The sequence below is a fragment of the Trichechus manatus genome, unplaced genomic scaffold (genome assembly GCF_000243295.1).
Source record: "Trichechus manatus latirostris isolate Lorelei unplaced genomic scaffold, TriManLat1.0 scaffold00038, whole genome shotgun sequence".
Lineage (NCBI taxonomy): Eukaryota > Metazoa > Chordata > Mammalia > Sirenia > Trichechidae > Trichechus > Trichechus manatus.
The window spans coordinates 4,479,427-4,499,226 of record NW_004443974.1 but is presented as its reverse complement, the minus strand read 5'-3'; positions in this window follow the sequence as shown (position 1 = coordinate 4,499,226).

Genomic DNA, 19,800 nt, shown 5'->3' with positions numbered 1-19,800 from the left:
CACTCCTGGAGTCATTCTCCCTGCCTTGGAGAGTGAACAAATTAACAAATGGGAAAAAAATAAACTGCTGGCTCCCCTAAGCCAGAAACCCAGGGTAGGCACAGCTCCTTTGCCTAGGCACAGGCATAAAGGGACCCATGGACTTTGAGTGCCTTTCCCCCTGCATAGACTTGTGTGGGCCCATCTCAACAGCATAGGCCCTCATTACCGCAGTACAACAGGGTATATACCGGAACTCTAACTTCAACTGTTTCAGCTATGAAGTGGCAGGTTCTTGACATTTGACACTGCTCAGCCCATTAAGCAGGGTCTTCACCTACCCACGTCAGGGGCCTGAGAACTGGTGGCTCCACCCACGCCACCTAGCCACCTGCGATAGGGGCCCATGAATAAGAGGTGCCCCCCAGTCCTTACAGCCAACAGCATTAGGTGCTCATAGTCCGGCTGCAAAACCCACCCACCTATGTGCTGTAGAGAATAGGGATGCACCTTCCTCCTGGACACTTGGAGGTGGCCGTCGGCCCCCTGCCTTGCTCAGAGTGTCCCCCTGCTATAGCCAGATGCCTGTGCCTACACCAAACACCCATGCCTGTCTAGGACTGTAAGTGAGAGTCTACACCACACACTTGGTGGCTTTCTACCTGGGCACCTGAGCTGAATCCATACAGGAGGAGTGGGTGGACTCCTGAGCGCACATACCTAGTAACAGATCTAATCTTCAGAGGTGCCAATAATCAAACTAACTCATATGAGCAGCCTATTTGGGCATATCAAAAAAAAATGAAGCTAGGACACAGTAAGCAAACATAAAATAAATAAATATAATAACTTATTGATGGCTCAGAGACAATAGTCAATATCAAATCATTTTAAGAGGCAATCCGTGACAGCTTCAGCAAGCTCCCAAATTAAAGAATCTAGAAATTTTCCAGAAGAGGAAAATTTCTTGGAATTACTGGAGACAGAATACAAAAGATTAATATAAAGAACTCTTCAAGAAATTAGGAAGGAAATTAAGCAAAATGCAGAACACACACTAGAGGAAATTAAAAAGATTAGAAAATAGCATAATGACAAATTTAACAGGCTGCAAGAATCCATAAAGAGACAGCAATCAGAAATCCAGAAGATTCACAATAAAATTTCAGAATCAGACAACTCAGTACAAAGTCATAGGAGCAGAAGTGAGGCAATGGAAGTCAGAATTAGTGAGATTGAAGACAAAGCACTTGACACCAACATATTTGAGGAAAAATCAGATAAAAGGATTTAAAAAAAATGAAGAAACCCTAAGAATTATGTGGGACTCTATCAAGAGGAATAACTCACAAGTGATTAGAGTACCAGAACAGGGGGGATTATAGAAAATACAGAGAGAATTGTTGAAGATTTGTTGGCAGAAAACATCCCTGATATCGTGAAAGATGACAAGATATCTATCCAAGATGCTCTTCAAACCCCACATAAGGTAGATCCCAAAAGAAAGTCACCAAGACATATTATAATCAAACTTGCCAAAACCAAAGATAAAGAGAGAATTTTAAGAGCGGCTAGAGATAAACGAAAGGTCATCTACAAAGGAGTCGATAAGAGCAAACTCGGACTACTCAGCAGAAACCATGCACGCAAGAAAGCAATGGGATGACATATATAAAGCCTTGAAGGAAAAATATTGCCATCCAAGAATTATATATCCAGCAAAACTGTCTCTCAAATATGATGGCAAAATTAGGGCATTTCCAGAGAAACAGAAGTTTATGGAATTTGCGAAAACCAAACCAAAATTACAAGAAATACTAAAGGGAGTCCTCCAGTTATAAAATCAGTAACATCAGATAACAACCCAAGACTAGAACACAGGACAGAGCCACCAGATAGCAACCCAGATAGGGAAGTCACAAAAGTAAATCAAGGCTAGAACACTGAAAATAGGGAAACAGATGTCAGTATATACAAGATGACAACATTAAAAAAAAAAAGAGGGACTTGAAAAATGTAGACATAGATTTTTCATATGGAGAGGAAGTCAAGGTGAAATAAATAAATAAAAGACTGGTATAAACTTAGAAAAATAGGGGTAAATATTAAGGTAACCAAAAAGGAAACTAACAATCCTACAAATCAAAATCAAAAACTAGAAAAACATAAAGACTCAGCAAACACAAAATCAACAACAATGAAAAAGAAGAAAAGAAAATACATACAGAAAATTAAGTGGAACAAAGAAACTGAATAAATAGAATGTTTACAAGAAACAGACTCTACTGAGAGTACTTTTAAAAGATGTTCCTTCAGAAGAAGAAAAGCAAGCCAGAAAGAATGAGAAGAAAGACAAATTAGTAAACATTTGGGTAAATCTAAGCAAGCATTGACTTTATAAAACTAACAAAGGTACTCATTTTGGGGGCTGAAACACAAGACAAAAATAACATACATACACAAATCAATTTTATTTCTATATACTAGCAATGCATATGTGGAAACTAAAATTAATACAATTGCTAAAAAAAAAAAAAACCCAAAACAAAACTTATGTATAAATCTAATTAATAATGTACGAGATTTGGAAGATGAAACTAGAAAATGCTGATGAAAGAAGACCGAAACAAATGGACAGACATACTATGTTCATAGATTAGAAAACTCAACATATTAAAAATGCCAATTTTCTCCAAATTAACATATAAGTTTAATGAAATTCTTATCAGAATCCCAAAAAGATTTTTTGTAACTATACACAAGATTATTCTAAAATTTATATGGACAGGCAAAGGAACTAGAATAGCCATAATAATTTTGAGGGAGAAAAAAAGAATAAAGTGGGAGGAGCAACTATTCTACCTGATTTACTGTATAGAAACAACAATCAAAATGGTATGGTATTGGCAGAGAGAGAGACACAGAGACCACTTGAACAAAATAGAGAATCCAGGAATACCCCTACGCAAGTACAGTCAACTGATTTTTGGCAAAGTAATTCAATGAAGGAAGGATATTCTTTTCAACAAATAGTGCTGAAGAAATTAGAGATTCACAGGCCAAAAAAAAAAAAATTCTTGACCTAGCCTCATATTTTATACAAAAATTAACTCGAAGTAGATCATAGGTTTAAATGTCAAACTTAAAACTATGAAACTTTTAAGAGAAAATCTTCAATACCTACTGCTTAGTGAACTGTTCTTAAACATGACACAGAAAGTATGATCCCTAAAAAAAGAAATTAATAAATTGGACTTCATTAAAATTAAAAACTTTTGCTCTTCACAAGACTCTGTTAAGAAGTTGAAAAGACAAGCTACAACTGGGAGAAAATAGTTGCAAACCACATATTGTGACAAAAGACTAATCTCTAGAATACGTGAAGAACTCTCCAAACTCAACAATAAAAAAAAAAAATTCAATTAGAAAATAGGTGAAAGACAAGAAGAGATATTTCACTGAAGAAGCTGTATGGATGGCAAATAAGCACACGAAAGATGTTCAACATTACTAGTCGTTAGGGAAATGAAAATTAAGACCACAATGAGCTATCACTAAATAACTATTAGAGCAGATAAAAACAGTGATAATACAAAATGCTGACAAGGATGCAAAAATTAGATCTCTCATATATTGCTGGTGAGAACATAAAATAGTACAGCCACTTTGAAAAGGTTTAGCAGTTTCTTAAAAAACTAAGCATACACTCATCATGTTGTTGTCAATTCTCTGTAGACCCTATAGGACAGATTAGAACTGCCCCGTAAAGTTTCCATGGAGCGGCTGGTGTATTTAGACTGCCGAACTTTTGGTTAGTAGCCAAGCTCTTAACCACTACGCCAATGACCCAGCAATTGTACTACTGGGCATTTATCCTAGAGAAAGAAAGTTTATGTACATATAAAAACTGTACATGATTATTTATAGCAGTTTATTCATAATAGCCAAAAACTGTAAACAACCAAAATGTTCTACAATAGGTGAATGGTTAAACAAATCAGTGCATCCATAACATGAACTAGTTAGTATTCAACAATAAAAAGGAAAGAGCTATTGAAACATGCTACAACTTGAATGGATCTCAAGGGAATTAAGCTGAAGTGAAACATGCCAATTTCAAAAGGTCACATACTGTATAACCAATCCAACAAACCAGTTGCCGTCAAGTGGATTCCGACTCATAGCAACCCCACAGGACAGAGTAGAACTGCCCCATAGAGCTTCCAACGCTGTAATCTTTACGGAAGCAGACTGCCACATCTTTCTCCCATGGAGCAACTGTTGGGTTCAAAATGTTAACCTTTTGGTTAGCAGCCAAGTGCTTAACCACTGTGCCACCAGGGCTCCTTCGCATACGGTATAATTCCATTTATATAAAATTCTCAAAATTACAAAACTATACAGATGGAAAATGGATTAGTGGTTGCCAAGGGTTAGAGATAGTGGGGGTATGTAAAAATGGCGGTGCAGTGATGCCAGATCTCTTCATCTAACTTCATGAGGGGGAGAGAGAATCACTATCAGCATCATGAGGTGGAGGTCAAACATACCTCCTCTCCAACTTTTTACCAACACAGAACTCACAGACCATACTCACAGTTATGGTGTTTATCAGGGAAATAACAGGTTACAATTAAGAATCAGGATCAACAGACTACAACTCGGGATCAGGATCAGGAAGCATGTAGGCAAAGTCTCCCTTCTGTTCAGGACAGCAATCTCAGCTCCTCTCAGCCATGTAGGGCTCCTCTTGGCTCCCTCTCTCAGCCCTTGGCCTGGCCTCTACCCTGCTCAGTCTTTAGCTGAGACTGAGTTCCTTAGCTCCTCCAGTAAGTGTCCGGAGACACTCCACTCTACCAGGAAGCCTCGTGCCCAAAGGCACTGAGCTCTCTCGCTCCATGGGTCAAAATTTCTGTGGACCAGAAATCCCACTGCACCATCTTGCACTAGTCTCCTGGTTCTCTTGCTGCTGTTTCTCTGCTGCTGGACTCTACCATGCTTGCTGTCACTTCTCACCATCTCACACCTTCTCCCACCTTCCCTGCTGTTACAGCTTTCTCTGTCTCCTTGGCCTAGGAGGTTCTCAGCATAGGGACAGCAGGTCCAAAGGACACTCTCTTCTCCCAGCTCTTCTTCTTGATGGTAGTGAGGTCGCCTCTCTGCTTTTGGGATTTTTGCTTCCTTTAAGCTTAGCAGAATGGCAAAACTGACCAATCTCCTTGTTAGGGTTCCATATACTTTATTTGGATGGTCCCACCCCAGCAAGGGTTCTGTGTACCTTATTTGCATTATTAGCAGGCTGTCCAAACCCCTTGGGCCACAAGTACCTTATTTGCATAGTCCAACCCAATCATTTTGTGGTAGTCACAAGACCATGCATTGCTAGAAGGACCATAATAAGGAATTTGCACCACAGGAAGAGAGTGGTAGGTGTGACTATAAAGGTATCTTAAGCTAGGTTCTCTAGAGAAGCAAAATCAGTAAAACATATAAATATATATAGAGAAAGATTTATATCAAGGAAATGGCGCATGCAGTTGTAGAGGCTGTAATATCCCAAGTCTGTGGGTCAGGATAAAGGCTTCTCCTGATTCACATAGCGACAGGGGCTGGTGAACCCAGGATTGGCAAGTCAGACAGCAGGGCTCTTGCTCACAGGCTGCAAAGATCGCCAAATCCCAAGATCAGCAGTCAAGGCCACAGGTAAGCTGCCAGCTCAAGTCCCAAGAACCAGAGGTCTGAGGAACAGGAGCCAGCTGCAGGATCCAGAGTGCACAAAAGCCCACAAGCCTTGCCAGAATGTCCACTTATATTCAATGCAGGCCACACTTCCCAAGGAAACTCCCTTTCAACTGGTTGGCTCCTCACCACAGATCCCATCATGGAGGTGCTCACATTATATCAGATCTCATCACAGAAGTGGTCACAACATCATATGACTGCCAAACCACTGAGAATCCTGGCCCAGCCAAGTTGACACACAACCATATCCATCACAAAAGGGATAACAAAAAGATCTTTGTGGTGATGAAACAGTCCTCCATCTTGACTGTGGTGATGGTTACACAAATCTGCATATGCGATAAAATGACATAAAACTATACACACACTTTATAAAAAATATCAATTTCCTGGTTGTTTATATTGTACTATAGTTATGTAAGATGTAGCCATTGGCGAGGAGCCCTAGGTGACACAAATTGTTTGTGCTCAATTGCTAATCTAAAGGTTGGCAGTTCAAACCCACCCAATGGTACCACAGAAGAAAAGGCCTGACAATCTGCTTCAATTAAGATTACAGTCAAGAAAACTCTATGGAGCAGTTCTACTCTGCAACACATGCGGTTGCCATGAGTCAGAACTGACTCAACAGCAACTGGCAACAACACCAACAACCATTGGGAGAAAGAGTAAAGTGTACACAGGACCTCTCTGTATTATCTTTGCAATTTACTATGAACCTATGATTGTTTTAAAATAAAAGTTTTTTAAAAATGATGTTCAATGGGAGGACTGATAGAAGTTGAAGTATTCTATGGTTGTTGTATTGTCTGACAGTAGGAGAGAAATAGTCATTCCCTTTAGACTAAAAGTTCACAATGTAAATTTAACAATAAAAGAATATAAATAGATGTCAGCTAGTGGGAATGGTGGGAGGGGAAAGTAAAATACCGAAAATTCAATTCAAAAGAAGGCAGAAAAGGAGGGAAAAAGCATATAATACATAGAACAAGAAATTTAAAAAAATTTTTTTATTGTACTTTTGATGAAAGTTTACGGAGCAAAGTAGTTTCTCATTAAACAATGAATACACATATTGTTTTATGACATTGGTTGCCAATCCCACGACATGTCAACGCTCTCTCATTCTCCACCTTGGGTTCCTCATTAACAGCTTTCCTGTCCTCCCCCGCCTTCTCATCCTTTCCCCTGGGCTGGTGTGCCCATTTGGTGTTGTTTTGTTTTATGGGCCTGTCTAATCTTTGGCTGAAGGGTAAACCTCAGGAGTGACTTCATTACCAAGGTATAAGGGTGTCTGGGGGCCATACTCTCAGAGTTTCTCCAGTCTGTCAGACCAGTAAGTCTGGTCTTCTTCTTTTTTTGGGGGGGAGTTAGAATTTTGTTCTACATTTTTCTTCCACTCTGTCTGGGACCCTCTATTGTGATCCCTGTCAGAGCAGTTGGTTGTGGTAGCTGGGCACCATCTAGTTGTGCTGGACTCAGTCTGGTGGAGGCTGTGGTAGTTGTGGTCCATTAGTCCTTTGGACTAAACTTCCCTTGTGTCTTTGGTTTTCTTCATTCTCCCTTGCTCCAGAAGGGGTGAAACCAGTGGAGTATCTTAGAAGTCCGCTCATAAGCTTTTAAGACCCTAGACACTACTCACCAAAGTAGAATGTAGAAAATTTTCTTTATAAACTATGTTATGCCGATTGACCTAGATGTAGAACAAGAAATTTTACAATACAAGAGAAACAAGTCCAAATATAATAGTAATTACAACTGTGAATGGAGTAAACATGCCAGTAAAATGACAGGTTGTCTGATTATACAAAAGTACCATATCCAACTATATTTTAATTACAAGAGACTTCTCACATAAGGGCACAGGAAGATTAGATATAAATGGATAGGAAAATATACCAAGAAATTTTACCAAAAGTAAGCTGGCTCAGCTATAATTAGCATGAAGTATAATAAACTTTAAGGCAAAAAACAAAAATATGTCCACAGAAAAACCTTAACATGAATGTTCATAACACTATTGTTCATAATAACCCCAAACTGGAAACAATTCAAAAGTCCACCAACTGATGTATGGATAAACAAAATGCGCCATATCCATACAATAGAATATTATTCAACAATTAAAAGAATGCTACAACATAGACGAACCTTGAAAACATGCTAAGTGAAAGCAACTAGTTACAAAAGACCATATATTGTATGATTCTATTTATATGAAATATGTAGAACAGGCAACTCTACAGAGACAAAAAGTAGATTAATGGTTGCCTAGGACTGGGAAGGTGGGACAAAGTAATGAGATATGACTGCTAATGGGCACCAGAATCCTTTTTGGGGGAATGAAAACTTTCTAAAAATAGGTTGTGGTGACAGTTGCACAACCCTGTGAATATACTAAAATCATATAAAATTGAAATGTACTTTTTTAAATGGATGAATCATATGGTGTGTTAATTATATTTAAATAAAGCTTTAAAAAATACACTTTAATGCAAAATTATAATTAGTGATAAAGACAATCACTACTTCATAATAAGAATGATAATTCTCCAGGAATATATGCCAATCTTAATCATGTATGCACCCACTATAGTCTCAAAATATGTAAAATAAAAATGACTGTGACATCAGGGAAAATGGTGGGGTAGCGAACTCCAAGGTCCTGTCCCTCTACAGAAACACTGAGAAATATGGCAAAAACCATCAATCAACTTTATCAGAACTCTGGAAAAAAGTCAAAGATTTATAGCAACCAAGTGAATGCTTAATCAAGAAAAATGTGACTGAAACCTGATAGAAGAGCTGTGTGGCATTTTAAATCACCCTTTCCCCATACCTCCATCCTTGGTGCAGCAGCAGTTTTGAAAACAGCAGCCCATGTTCCTAATGTGGGTTACTGGTGCTGGAGGGAACAGAGTGGACTTTATACTCAAAGAATTGTGGTTGTCTGTCAGGTGCCTCCCTGAAGGCCTAACACAAAGGGTATGTCTCTATTTTGCTGAACTCAGAACTCTCTCAGAGCAGAGAAATGGCTACTCATGGGGCATTAGTCAAAAACATTTAAATGCAAATGATATAACCACCGCTGCCCAGGCAAAAGATGTAAATTTGGGCAAATAACAGACAAACCAAAAACCCTGGTAGGAAAGTCTGGGGAGTAAGATGCTTTGTGGAATAAGGGCTTTGAAAAGATCCCACATATTCCTTGGAATCTAGAAGGCCATGCACATGTTCAGGTGGTTGTATGCATGGAAAAGACTTGAAAAAGCCCTAACCTCTTTCCTCTGACTGACTTTGAATCTCTGCACAAACAGAAAGTGAAGATGACGGCAGAGATTTAAACTGCCTGGCTGAGTGTTAAAGATGTGCTCTGACACACACAAACAGCATACCTTCACAGACTGGAAGATTTTTCCTTTTTTGGTCTCCAGGTATTTAAGGAAATATCTGTCCAATCAGTAGCTGACCACTAAGCTAACAGACTTCAATGACTATAAATGACAAAGAATACAGTCTTTATAAAAAAGTTTAGAAAAGTAACTAAAAAAAAAAAAAAACTACAGCTCACAATAAGCATCAACAACAAACACTTGAGATGGTGAATCTGGTTTTCAGAGTTACTACATTATAACATTCAATATGCTCAGTTTTCAACAACAACAAAAATTACTAGACATGCAAACAAAATATGACGAGGGGAAAAAAAGAACTTAACAGAAACAGTCCCTGAGAAAGCCCAGATATTAGACATAATAGACAAAGTCTTTAAATCAACTGCCTTAAATATGCTCAAAGAAATAAAGGAAATCATAAACCAAAAACCCTTTGCTGTCGAGTTGATTTCGACTCATGGGGACCCTGTAGGACAGAGTAAACCTTCCCCATAGCATTTCAAGGCTGTAGTCTTTATAGAGGCTGACTGTCACATATTTTTCTCATGGAGTGGCTGGTGGGTTCAAACTGCTGACCTTTCGGTTGGCAGCCAAGGGCCCAACCACTGTGCCACCAGAGATCCTTAGGAAATCATAGACGAAGAATTTTAAAACACCAGGAGAACAATGTCTCAACAAAAGGAGAATATCAATAAGAGATAGAAATTATAAAAAGAAACTGAAATAGAAATTCTGGGGCCGAAATGGACAATAACTGAAATGAAATATTCTCTAGAGGATTTTAAGAGCAGATTTGAGTGGGCACAAGAAAGAATAAATGAATTGGAAAATTGGTTGATTGAGATTATCTAGTCTGAGGAGCAGAAAGAGAAAAGAATGAAGAAAAACATGAACAGGGCCTAGCAGACAAGTGGGAGACTATCAAGCATGCCAATGCAGGCATGATATTCCAAGAAAGAGAGAAAGGGGTAGAAAGAATATTTGAAGAAATGATAGCTGAAACTTCCCAAATTTGATGAAAGACACAAATCTACACATCCAAGAAGCTCAATGAACTCTAAGTAACATAAACCCAAAGATCCACACTGGGCCACATTATAACTAAACTGTGTGTGATTGTTAAGATTGTGTGCCACCTTGGCTGGGCCATGATTCTCAGTGGTTTGGCAGTCGTATAATGTTGTGATCACCCCCATGATGAAATCTGCTGTGAGTGGTACCAGCAGGGGCAGGGACTGTGGTGGTTCAGCCTTCATCTCTCCACCCTCTGCCACCTAGGCCTTCCTGCTCTCCTTGCTGGGGCTTTTGCTTATTCTGGATCCTGCAGCTGGCTCCTGTTTATCTGACCTCTGGTTCTTGGAACTCGAGCTAGCAGCTTACCTGCAATCGTGCCTGCCGATCTTGAGATTCACTGATCTTCACAGCCTGTAAGCAACAGCTCTCCTCTCTGGCCTGCTGATCTTGAGTTGCCAGCCCTTGTAGCTACGTGAGTCAGGAGAAGCCTGCAACAGCCCTGCTTTCCAGCCTGCCGATCTTGGGTTTGCCAGACCCTGTGGTGATGTGATTCAGGAGAAGCCTCTTTCCTGCCCCAAGGACTTGGGACGTTACAGCCTCTAAAAACCGTGTGAGCCATTTCCTTGATAAAAATCTCTCTATATATATGTTTATCTGCTTTACTCGTTTTGCTTCTCTAGAGAACCCAGCCTAAGACACTGTGGAAAGCCAAAGACAGACAATATCGGAAGGAGCAAGAGAGAAACGACTCATTACAAACAAGAGATCCTCAATAAGATTAACAGGCAATTTCTCATAAGAAACCATATAGGACAGAAGGCAGTTGGATGGCATTTTTAAAGTCCTGAAAGGAAAAAAAAAAAAAAAAAAATCTAAGATTTCTATATCCAGCAAAACTATCCTTTGGAAATGAAGAAGAAATCAAGACATTTCCAAATAAGCAAAAGCTGAGAGAGTTTGTTGCTAATAGATTTGCCCTATAAGAAATGCTAAAAGGGGGCCTTCAGGTTGAAATTAAAAAACACTAAACAGTAACTTGAAACCATATGAGAAAAGAAAAAACACCAGTTACGGTAACTAAATAGGTAAATATAAAAGTCAGTATTATTATATTTTTTGTTTATCACTTTTGTTTTTTCCTACATGATTATTAAAGACAAATGCATAAAACAAGAATTATAAATCTATGTTAATGGTCACACAATGTATAAAGACGTAATTTGTGATAACAGCAACATAAGAAGGAGGAGCAGATATGTATAGGAGCAGAGTATGTACATAGTATTGAAGCTAAGTTAGTATTACTGAAACTAGATTGTAATAAATTTAAGATGTTAATTGTAATTCCCAGGACATCCACTAAGAAAATAATATAAAATACGTAGAAAAGAAAATGAGAAAGGAATCATAACAGTACACTACAAAGAATCAGTTAATCACAAAATAAGGCAGTAATGAATGAACAAAAAAGTATAACACAAAGCAAAATGGCAAGAGTATGTCCTTAATTATCAGTAATTTCTTTAAATGTAAATGGACTAAACTCTCCAATTAAAAAGCAGAGATTACAGGATGGATTTTAAAAATCAATGATCCGATTACATGCTGTCTACAAGAGATCTACTTTAGATCTAAAGATGCAAATAGATTGAAAGTGAAAGGATGGAAGGAAGATATTCCATGCAAATTATACCCAAAAGAGCTTGACTTGTTGTAGTGAAATGAGTCCTTTTTTGTGGTCTTTTGCCTTGGTTATTTAGAAAAACAGCTTGAGAGATTTTTTTCCCCTAAGCCCTGGGGAGTTATCTTTGCCCTAGTTTTTACCCCAGAAGGTTTGACACTTTTGTCCATGTTGATTGACATTTCCTGGGTAAGGTGGAAACAACTTGACTTTTTTTCTGGTCCTGGGCTGCAGCCTGCCCTGTGATTGGTATGCAGCCTGCAGGGATTAGTCAATACACCCATGCAAATGAAGTGACTATGGACTATGCAAATGAAGTATCTGCGGCCTACTGAGAGGGATTGGTCAGTTTGTGGCCCCTGCAGGGAAGGGCCTTGTCTTGAAATTGACAAGGAGTTGTGTATACGTGCAACCAGCCCCATAGAGGTTTTTCAGTCAGAAATAAGTAGGCAGACAAGCAGCCGGAGGAGGAAGAAAGAAAGTAGAAACGAGAAGCAGAGAGAGAGAGGAGGCAAGAGACCTCCTAAAAGAGCTGTAACACAGGTTAAGGGCTGTAACACTGAAGACAGCGAGAAGCCTGGAAGGGGCCCAGCAGCAGAGCTGGTGGCAACAGGCCTGGAAGGGGCCCAGCAGCAGAGGCAGTGGTGAAGGCCTGAAAGGGGCCCAGTGGTAGAGCTGGTGCTAATGGCAGGGCCAAGAGAAGCTTGTCCTGAGGGGGGCGAGAGCAGACTGTCTTGAGGAGGCCAAGAGGAGTTTGTCCTGAGGGGGCTGAGGGGAGCCTATCCTCAGGGGTCCTAGAGGAAACTGTCCTCAGGGAGCCAAGAAGAACTGAGAGAGATGTCCTGCATTGAAGAAGGGAGACTTTGCCTACATGATTTCTGATCTAGATCCTGAGTTGTAGCCTGTTGATCCTGATCCGGAGTTGTACCCTGTTCCTTAATAAACCACTTAACTGTTAGTACACTTTCTGAGTTCTATGAGACGTTGTAGCAAATTTCTGGACTCAAATGAGAGAGGAAAGAATGCTGATGGGAGGGAGAGTGGCCAGTGTCAGAGATGGAGGGATACAGCAGCTTGGAGAATGTGGAAATTTGGGATATATTTGACCTCTGTTTCATAGGAATTGGCTTTGTGCTGATTCTTATATTTGAAGTTATTCATACAGTGGTTGTACTAATATCAGACAAAATAGTACAAGTTAAAAATGGTTAGACACAACACTATAGATTGATAAAAGGATAAATTCATCAAGAAGATATAATTATACATAACTATAAAGAAGTGGATCTATGCACATATGGAAACTTGTTATATGATGAAGGTGGCACTAAAATCAGTGGGAAAAGGATGAACAATTGGTGGTAGGGCCATGAGTTAGTCACATGGTAAAAATAAAATTAGATTCCTCACACAAAAATAAACTCAAATACAAAACTTTAAAACTTTTACAGGAAACCTTGAAGAAAAGAAACAATTAAAAAAAAAAAGACTGATAAGACTACTTAAAAATCAAAACATTCTCAATGCCAGGTAACAAAATAATGGCCCCTACCACAGGGTAAGGGAGCCCTGGTAGCGCAGTGTTTAAGAGCTTGGCCGCTGATGAAAAGGTTGCAGTTTGAATCCACTAGCTGTTTCCTGGAAACTCTATGGTGCATTTCTACTCTGTCCTATAGGATCGCTATCAGTCAGAATCGACTCGACAGCAATAGGTTTGGTGTGAGTTACTGTAGAGTAAAAACCTCAGTCCTTACAAGGTGCTACATGATCTGACTCTAGCTTTCTCTCCAACCTCCCTACTTTCTTCCTTGCTCACTTTGCTTTGGGACACTGGCCTCCTTGCTGTTCCTAAAACTTTTCAGGCATGCTATGATATTATGTCCCTTGCACTTGGGGTTCCCTTTGCCTGAAAAGCCATTTTCCAGCTCTCTGCATGTCTTCTTCCCTTAATTTTTCTGTTTAACTTTCACCTTATCCTAGAGAGGCTTTCCTGAACACCCTGTGCCTAGTATATCTGAAAACGACGTCATTTTGCTTTTACCCTAGCAACACTTAACCATTGTACAGAATCACGCAACTTAAGGAAATGTTTTTCTAAGTAAAGGATACAGAAACAATGCTTCTGAGCGAAGGCCTTGGCATCGACTCTTATCCAAATCTCATAAATACCTGCCTGAAAAGTTTTGCTTGAGCAAGCTGTTTCTAAGGAAAGAATCTCCTGTAATTAACTTGTAATCCCCCTTTTGTCATATACTCTTGCAATTAGCATGTTGTAACCAATCTGAAAAAGACATATATGTACTTTAAACCAGTCCCTTTCAAGCCCCCAGATCAAGTAATCCCGCCTTACTCTGATCTAAGTTTATAACTTCCAATCAAACAGTGTACTTTAAGTTCTTACCCTATAAATATGTCTCAGTGGCTTCACCAATTTGGAGTGATGGTTTCCTTCTGTTATATCTCATGTATCCCCAGCTTGAGCTGCTTTTACTTTCAGTAAATCTCTCTTGAGTTTATTTCAAACATAGTATACATCATTACTCTATGATATTTCTTTGGCATAGCCAGCAGGATTCGAAGGTGACTCACTTTCTGCGTTCCTGAGAAGTCACAGACTTGGCATTTCAGTACCAAGCATGAGCCCCTTGCACTGAGTTGTTTCCTCGGGCTCTCGAGGGCCACCTGAGGTAAGCTTTCTTGAATTACTTACTGCAAAGACAGGTCTTTGAGAAATTTGTTGTCTGCTCTTTCACTTTGCTTTGCTTTACTGTTTGCCTCTTGAGCGTTATGCTGAGTTCATTGCAAAATTAAGTTTGGTGAGGTTGACATCTAGCGGACAGCCTGTTTTGTTGAACTCTTTTTTTCCCCCCGTTGGTGCAACTTCTGGTTTCAGTACACAATCAGAGTTTCAATACTTGCAAGTTTCTTAGTAATATGGGGGAATGCCACGTCCAAAACTGACACAAGATCCCCTTCAGGGACTCCTGCAGCTTATATGGCCAAGCATTATGACCCTGGCTCAGTTTTGTATGTTGATCACTGGCATACACTTGTTAAGGGAAATACAGAAAACCAATGAGTATTGTAGGACACGTTTGATTTAAGTAAGTTAATTTTGCTGCACAGTAAATTGGAAGCCAAAGTCTCCTGAATTAAACACACACAATGGGATGCTTTTTATAATTGGTATCTGGAAGCTTCCAGGAGGCATTGGGATAGCAAATTTGTCTTCCTGCAAGACAACAGTCTAAATAAATTAAGACAGAAAACAGTCTAAGTAAATTAAGGAATTAAAATTTCAGAACTCTGTAAACCCATCAGTTACCCTCCCAGCAATGGTCCCTCCGCTTCCCTCACCCCTCTGGCAGCTACCCCTCTTGAATCAACTTTACTGTCTTACTCCTCTGAAAATACTTTAGCTAAACTCCCGTATTACCCCAAAAACACTTTGGAAGAGACTAAACAAGAGTCTAAAGCTGTACCTGGGATGTCTTTTAAAGTTAAATACCCAGAGGAGCCCAAGAAACCTCCACAAATTACTTTTTATCCCTGGTCTAAAAGAATTGCAATAGTAAAAAGAATTTCCCAAACTTTGTGAAGATCCTCAGAAATTTATGGCTGAATATAAAATCTTGACAGAAACTTAGGAGCCCAGGTTATCAAATTTACATAAATTGTTATATATGTTGGTGGGACCTGGAGAAGTCCAATTATGGAGGGAGGTGGCCAACTGGCAATACCCCAAAAGATCTTTGGCCGTGGGGATGACCATTTCTGGGGTTGAATTAATAAACAGGACAAAGACTGTAGCTAAAGACGTTTTGGATGCTATCTCCAAAGTGTTCCCTAGGAAAATAGATTGGACAAAAGTCCAAAGTTGCAAACAAGAAAAAGATGAAAATGTTTACAGTTATAAAGATTGTTTGACCAAACTTTTTCAAGAACATTCCGGACTCAAATTAGAAGAAACTGGACTGGGCATAGTCTTTAATTCCATATTTCTTAACAGGCTCCATCCTGAACTCCATCCCAACCTGAATTGGTCAAACACCACAGGTTAGACTGGGAAAACATTTCCAATCCAGAACTAACTACTTTAGCCTAAAAATTAACTCAAACAGTAGAGCAACAGGCTAAAGAGACAGAAAAAAAACTAAGGCTAAGCAGAATAAACTAAAGGTCTTACACTTTCAACAGCTACAAACTCAGTGAAGGGAGCTATTCCCATTTCAGAAAAAGGTCCTTAGAAATAGCAATGAGCCCAGGACTAATGTTTGCTTTTATTGCAAGAAACCCAGACATCTTAAAATGGATTGTTTTAAATTAAAGAACAAACTCAATAATATGCCAACAAACCGGACATCCTCTACCTTAGAATAAAGGGGCTCTGGGGAAACTATAAGGCTTTTCCTATGGTAGCACTGAACTCTCAAAGCGAAACTACTATCCAAATTAATGGAGAACCATGCAGTTTTCTAATTGACACAGGTGTTACCTTATCTGCAATGCACCCAACAAGCATACAGAAGCCCTTGCCCCAGAGTAGCAAAACCTTAAAGGTAGTGGGAGTAACAAATCAAGAAAAAATGTTAACTCATCCTAAACCTGTTTCTGTCTCTTTAGGACCTATTAAAAATATGCATCCATTTTTACTCAATTTAGATACCCCAGCAGACTTACTAGGAAGAGCACTTTTATGCAAATGGAGTTTTCAAATAAGATTCTCAGAAACAGGAGAGATATTATTAGATTTACCTGAAACAAATACACAAATAGACTGTACAATAGAAAATACTTTAAGTGAAGAAGACTGTTGCTTTTTACAGGCACTTAGCTTGCCACCACAAGAAAGCCACCCCTCTGCCTTATCCACCTTTGTGGAATATTTTTCATCTATACCTTAAGGTTTAAGGGTCATCGTGTCTACTGATGTCAGTTGGGTCCTATCAGCAGAGCCAATTAAAATTCAAATAGATACTTCCAAACTTTTATTTAAACTTTCACAATATTCTTTGAAGTAGGAAGCCAAAGAAGGACTAGCTCCTATAATTAAAGACTTCTTAGCTAAATGGTTGATCATTCCTTGTACTAGTCCCTGCAACACTCTAGTTTTCCCTGTTAAGAAACCCAACAATTTGGGTTGGAGATTCATACAGGATTTAAGTGCCATCAACCGCCTAGTGATTCCTAGATTCCCTGTAGTTCCCAATCCCCATTTACTCCTTTCTACTGTACCCCTTTAAGTGACTCACTTTAAAACAGTCAAACTTTTTAGTGCTTTCTTTAGCATACCTGTACACTCAGACAACAAATATCTGTTTGCTTTCACCTGGAGTCAGTGGTATATCTAGTATATTACACCAGCCCTGGGTGAGTGGTGCCACTGAGCGGATGCCATTAACCCAGTATGGCCCAACACCCTTCCACAAGCACGGTAATGAGTTAATTAAATGGTTAATGAGGTTGACTTGTCTTTTTGAGCTGATATTATGATAATCTAAAAGAGGGGTGTCAGATGTTTGGATATGGGCACCATTTTCTGAAGATACACCGCTGGCTGTACTAAGTTAATAGAAACTTCTCAGTGGTGCCATGCACCCAGGGCCAGTGCAATACCTACTATACCTGCTACACCCTAGTTATATCTCTGGCTGGGGGAACTAACAATATACTTGGACTGTGATGCCTCAAGTCTTCACTGAACCACCCACCTATTTTTCTCAAATTATACTTGCTGATTTACAGCCTTTACAATTTACTCAAGGGTATACATTGCTACAGTATGTAGATGATTTGCTAGTATGTTCTGATTTTCAACAGGCACACCTTAAGGACAGCATTCTCTTATTACAACATCTGGCCATCAGATGGCACAAATCTTCCAAGGAAAAATTGCAACCAGCCCAATCTTCTGTTAAATACTTGAGACATGCAATTTCAGCAAAGGGGATCACTATAGACTCCAAAAGAAAAGAAACCAATTTAGCTCATACAGTCTCTACCACAAAGAAACAATTGAGAGGATTCTTATGACTCCGCAGTAAGTACAGAACTTGGATATGAAATTTTTCTTAACTGGCTCAACCTCTTTACTCTTATCAGAATAATTCAGAACCCAATTCCTTTCAACTATCTGAGGATGGCCGAGGAGCTATCACACAGCTAAAGGAAGCTTTAATTAATACCCCTGCTCTAGGGTTCCCCAATTATAACCTGGGTTTCTCACTTTTTGTGCATGAAACCTCTGGAAATGCTTTAGGAGACCTTGTTAAAAACATGGAGGACAATAGAGACTCATGGGTTATTACAGCATTCAATTATACCCCACTGCTAAGGATTGCCCACTTTTCCTTAGAGCAGTTGCTGCAACCACTAAGATGGCTGAGACCACAGCAGATAGTATTAGGAAATTTACTTGATGTTCATGTTCTTCATACTGTATCAGCCATTTTGAATTCAACCTTGATCCAGCTTCTTTCAACCAGTTGACTGACTTCTTACGAAGTCCTCCTTTTAGCTGCTTCTAATGTTTGGTTACATACTGTAACCTCTTTGAACACTGCCACATTGTTACCTTTGCCTAATGATGATGATCATCCACCCCATGACTGCTTGAATTTTACTGAACAGCTTTTGTCTTCCAGATGATATTTACAAGAAACCTTGTTACCAAAACCTGATTTAGTTTTATTTGTTGGTGGATCATAATTAAAACCTGAATCTACTAGCTTTCATTAACAGGGAGGATATGCTGTGACCACCTTCACCAAGGTCTTTGAAAGTAGCACCCTTCCTGAAGTCACTTCATCTCAACAGGCTAACCTGATCACACTCACATTGTTGTTGTTGTTAGGTGCCTGTGAGTCAGTTCCAACTCATAGAAACCCTACATACAACAGAATGAAGCACTTCCTGGTTCTATGCCATCATCACAATCATTGCTATATTTGAACCCGTTGTTGCAGCCACTGGGTTAATCCATCTCATCGAGTGTCTTACTCTTTTTTGCTGATCTTTTACCTTTCCAAGCATGATGTCTTTCTCCAGGGACTGGTCCCTCCTGATAACATGTCCAAAGTACATGAGATGAACTCTCACCATCCTCGCTTCCAAGTAGCACTCTGGCTGTACTTGTTCATTCTTCTGGCAGTTCATTCTACATTCAATATTCTTCACCAACACCATAATTCAAAGACATTAATTTTTTTAAAATCATACCTTTTTTATTATGCTTCAAATGAAAGCTTACAGTTCAAGTTAGTTTCTCATATAAAACTTTATTCACACACTACTACGTGATCCTAGTTGCACTCCCCATGCTGTAACAGCACACTCCTCCTTTTCACCCCACATTTCCCATGTCCATTCAACCAGCTCCTGCCCCTTTTGGCCTTCTCCTCTCACCTGCGGACAGGAGCTACCCATTTAGACTCTTGTATCTACTTGAGCTAAGAAGCACACTCTTCACAAGTATCATTTTATGTTTTATAGTCTGGTCTAATCTTTGTCTGAAAAGGTGGCTTCTGGAATGGTTTTAGTTTTGGGCTAACAGAAAGTCTTGTGGCCATGTCTTCCGAGGTCCCTCCAGTCTTAGTCAGACCATTAAGCCTGGTCTTTTTACTAGAATTTGAGTTCTGCACTCCAGTTTTCTCCTACTCTGCCAGGGACTGTCTGTTGTGTTCACTGTCGGGGTGGTCCTTGGTGATAGCTGGGCACATCTAGTTCTTCCAGTCTCAGTCTGATGGAGTCTCTGGTTTATGTGGCCCTTTTGTCTCTTGTGCTAATATTTTCCTTGTGTCTTTGGTGTTCTTCATTCTCCTTTGCTCCAGGTGACTTGGGACCAATGGATGCATCTTAGAAGACCACTTGCTAGCTTTTAAGACCCCAGACAAAACTCACCAAAGTGGGATGTGGAACATTTTCTTAATAAATTTTGCTATACCAATTGACCCAGATGTCCCCTGAAAGCATGGTCCCCAGACCCCTGCC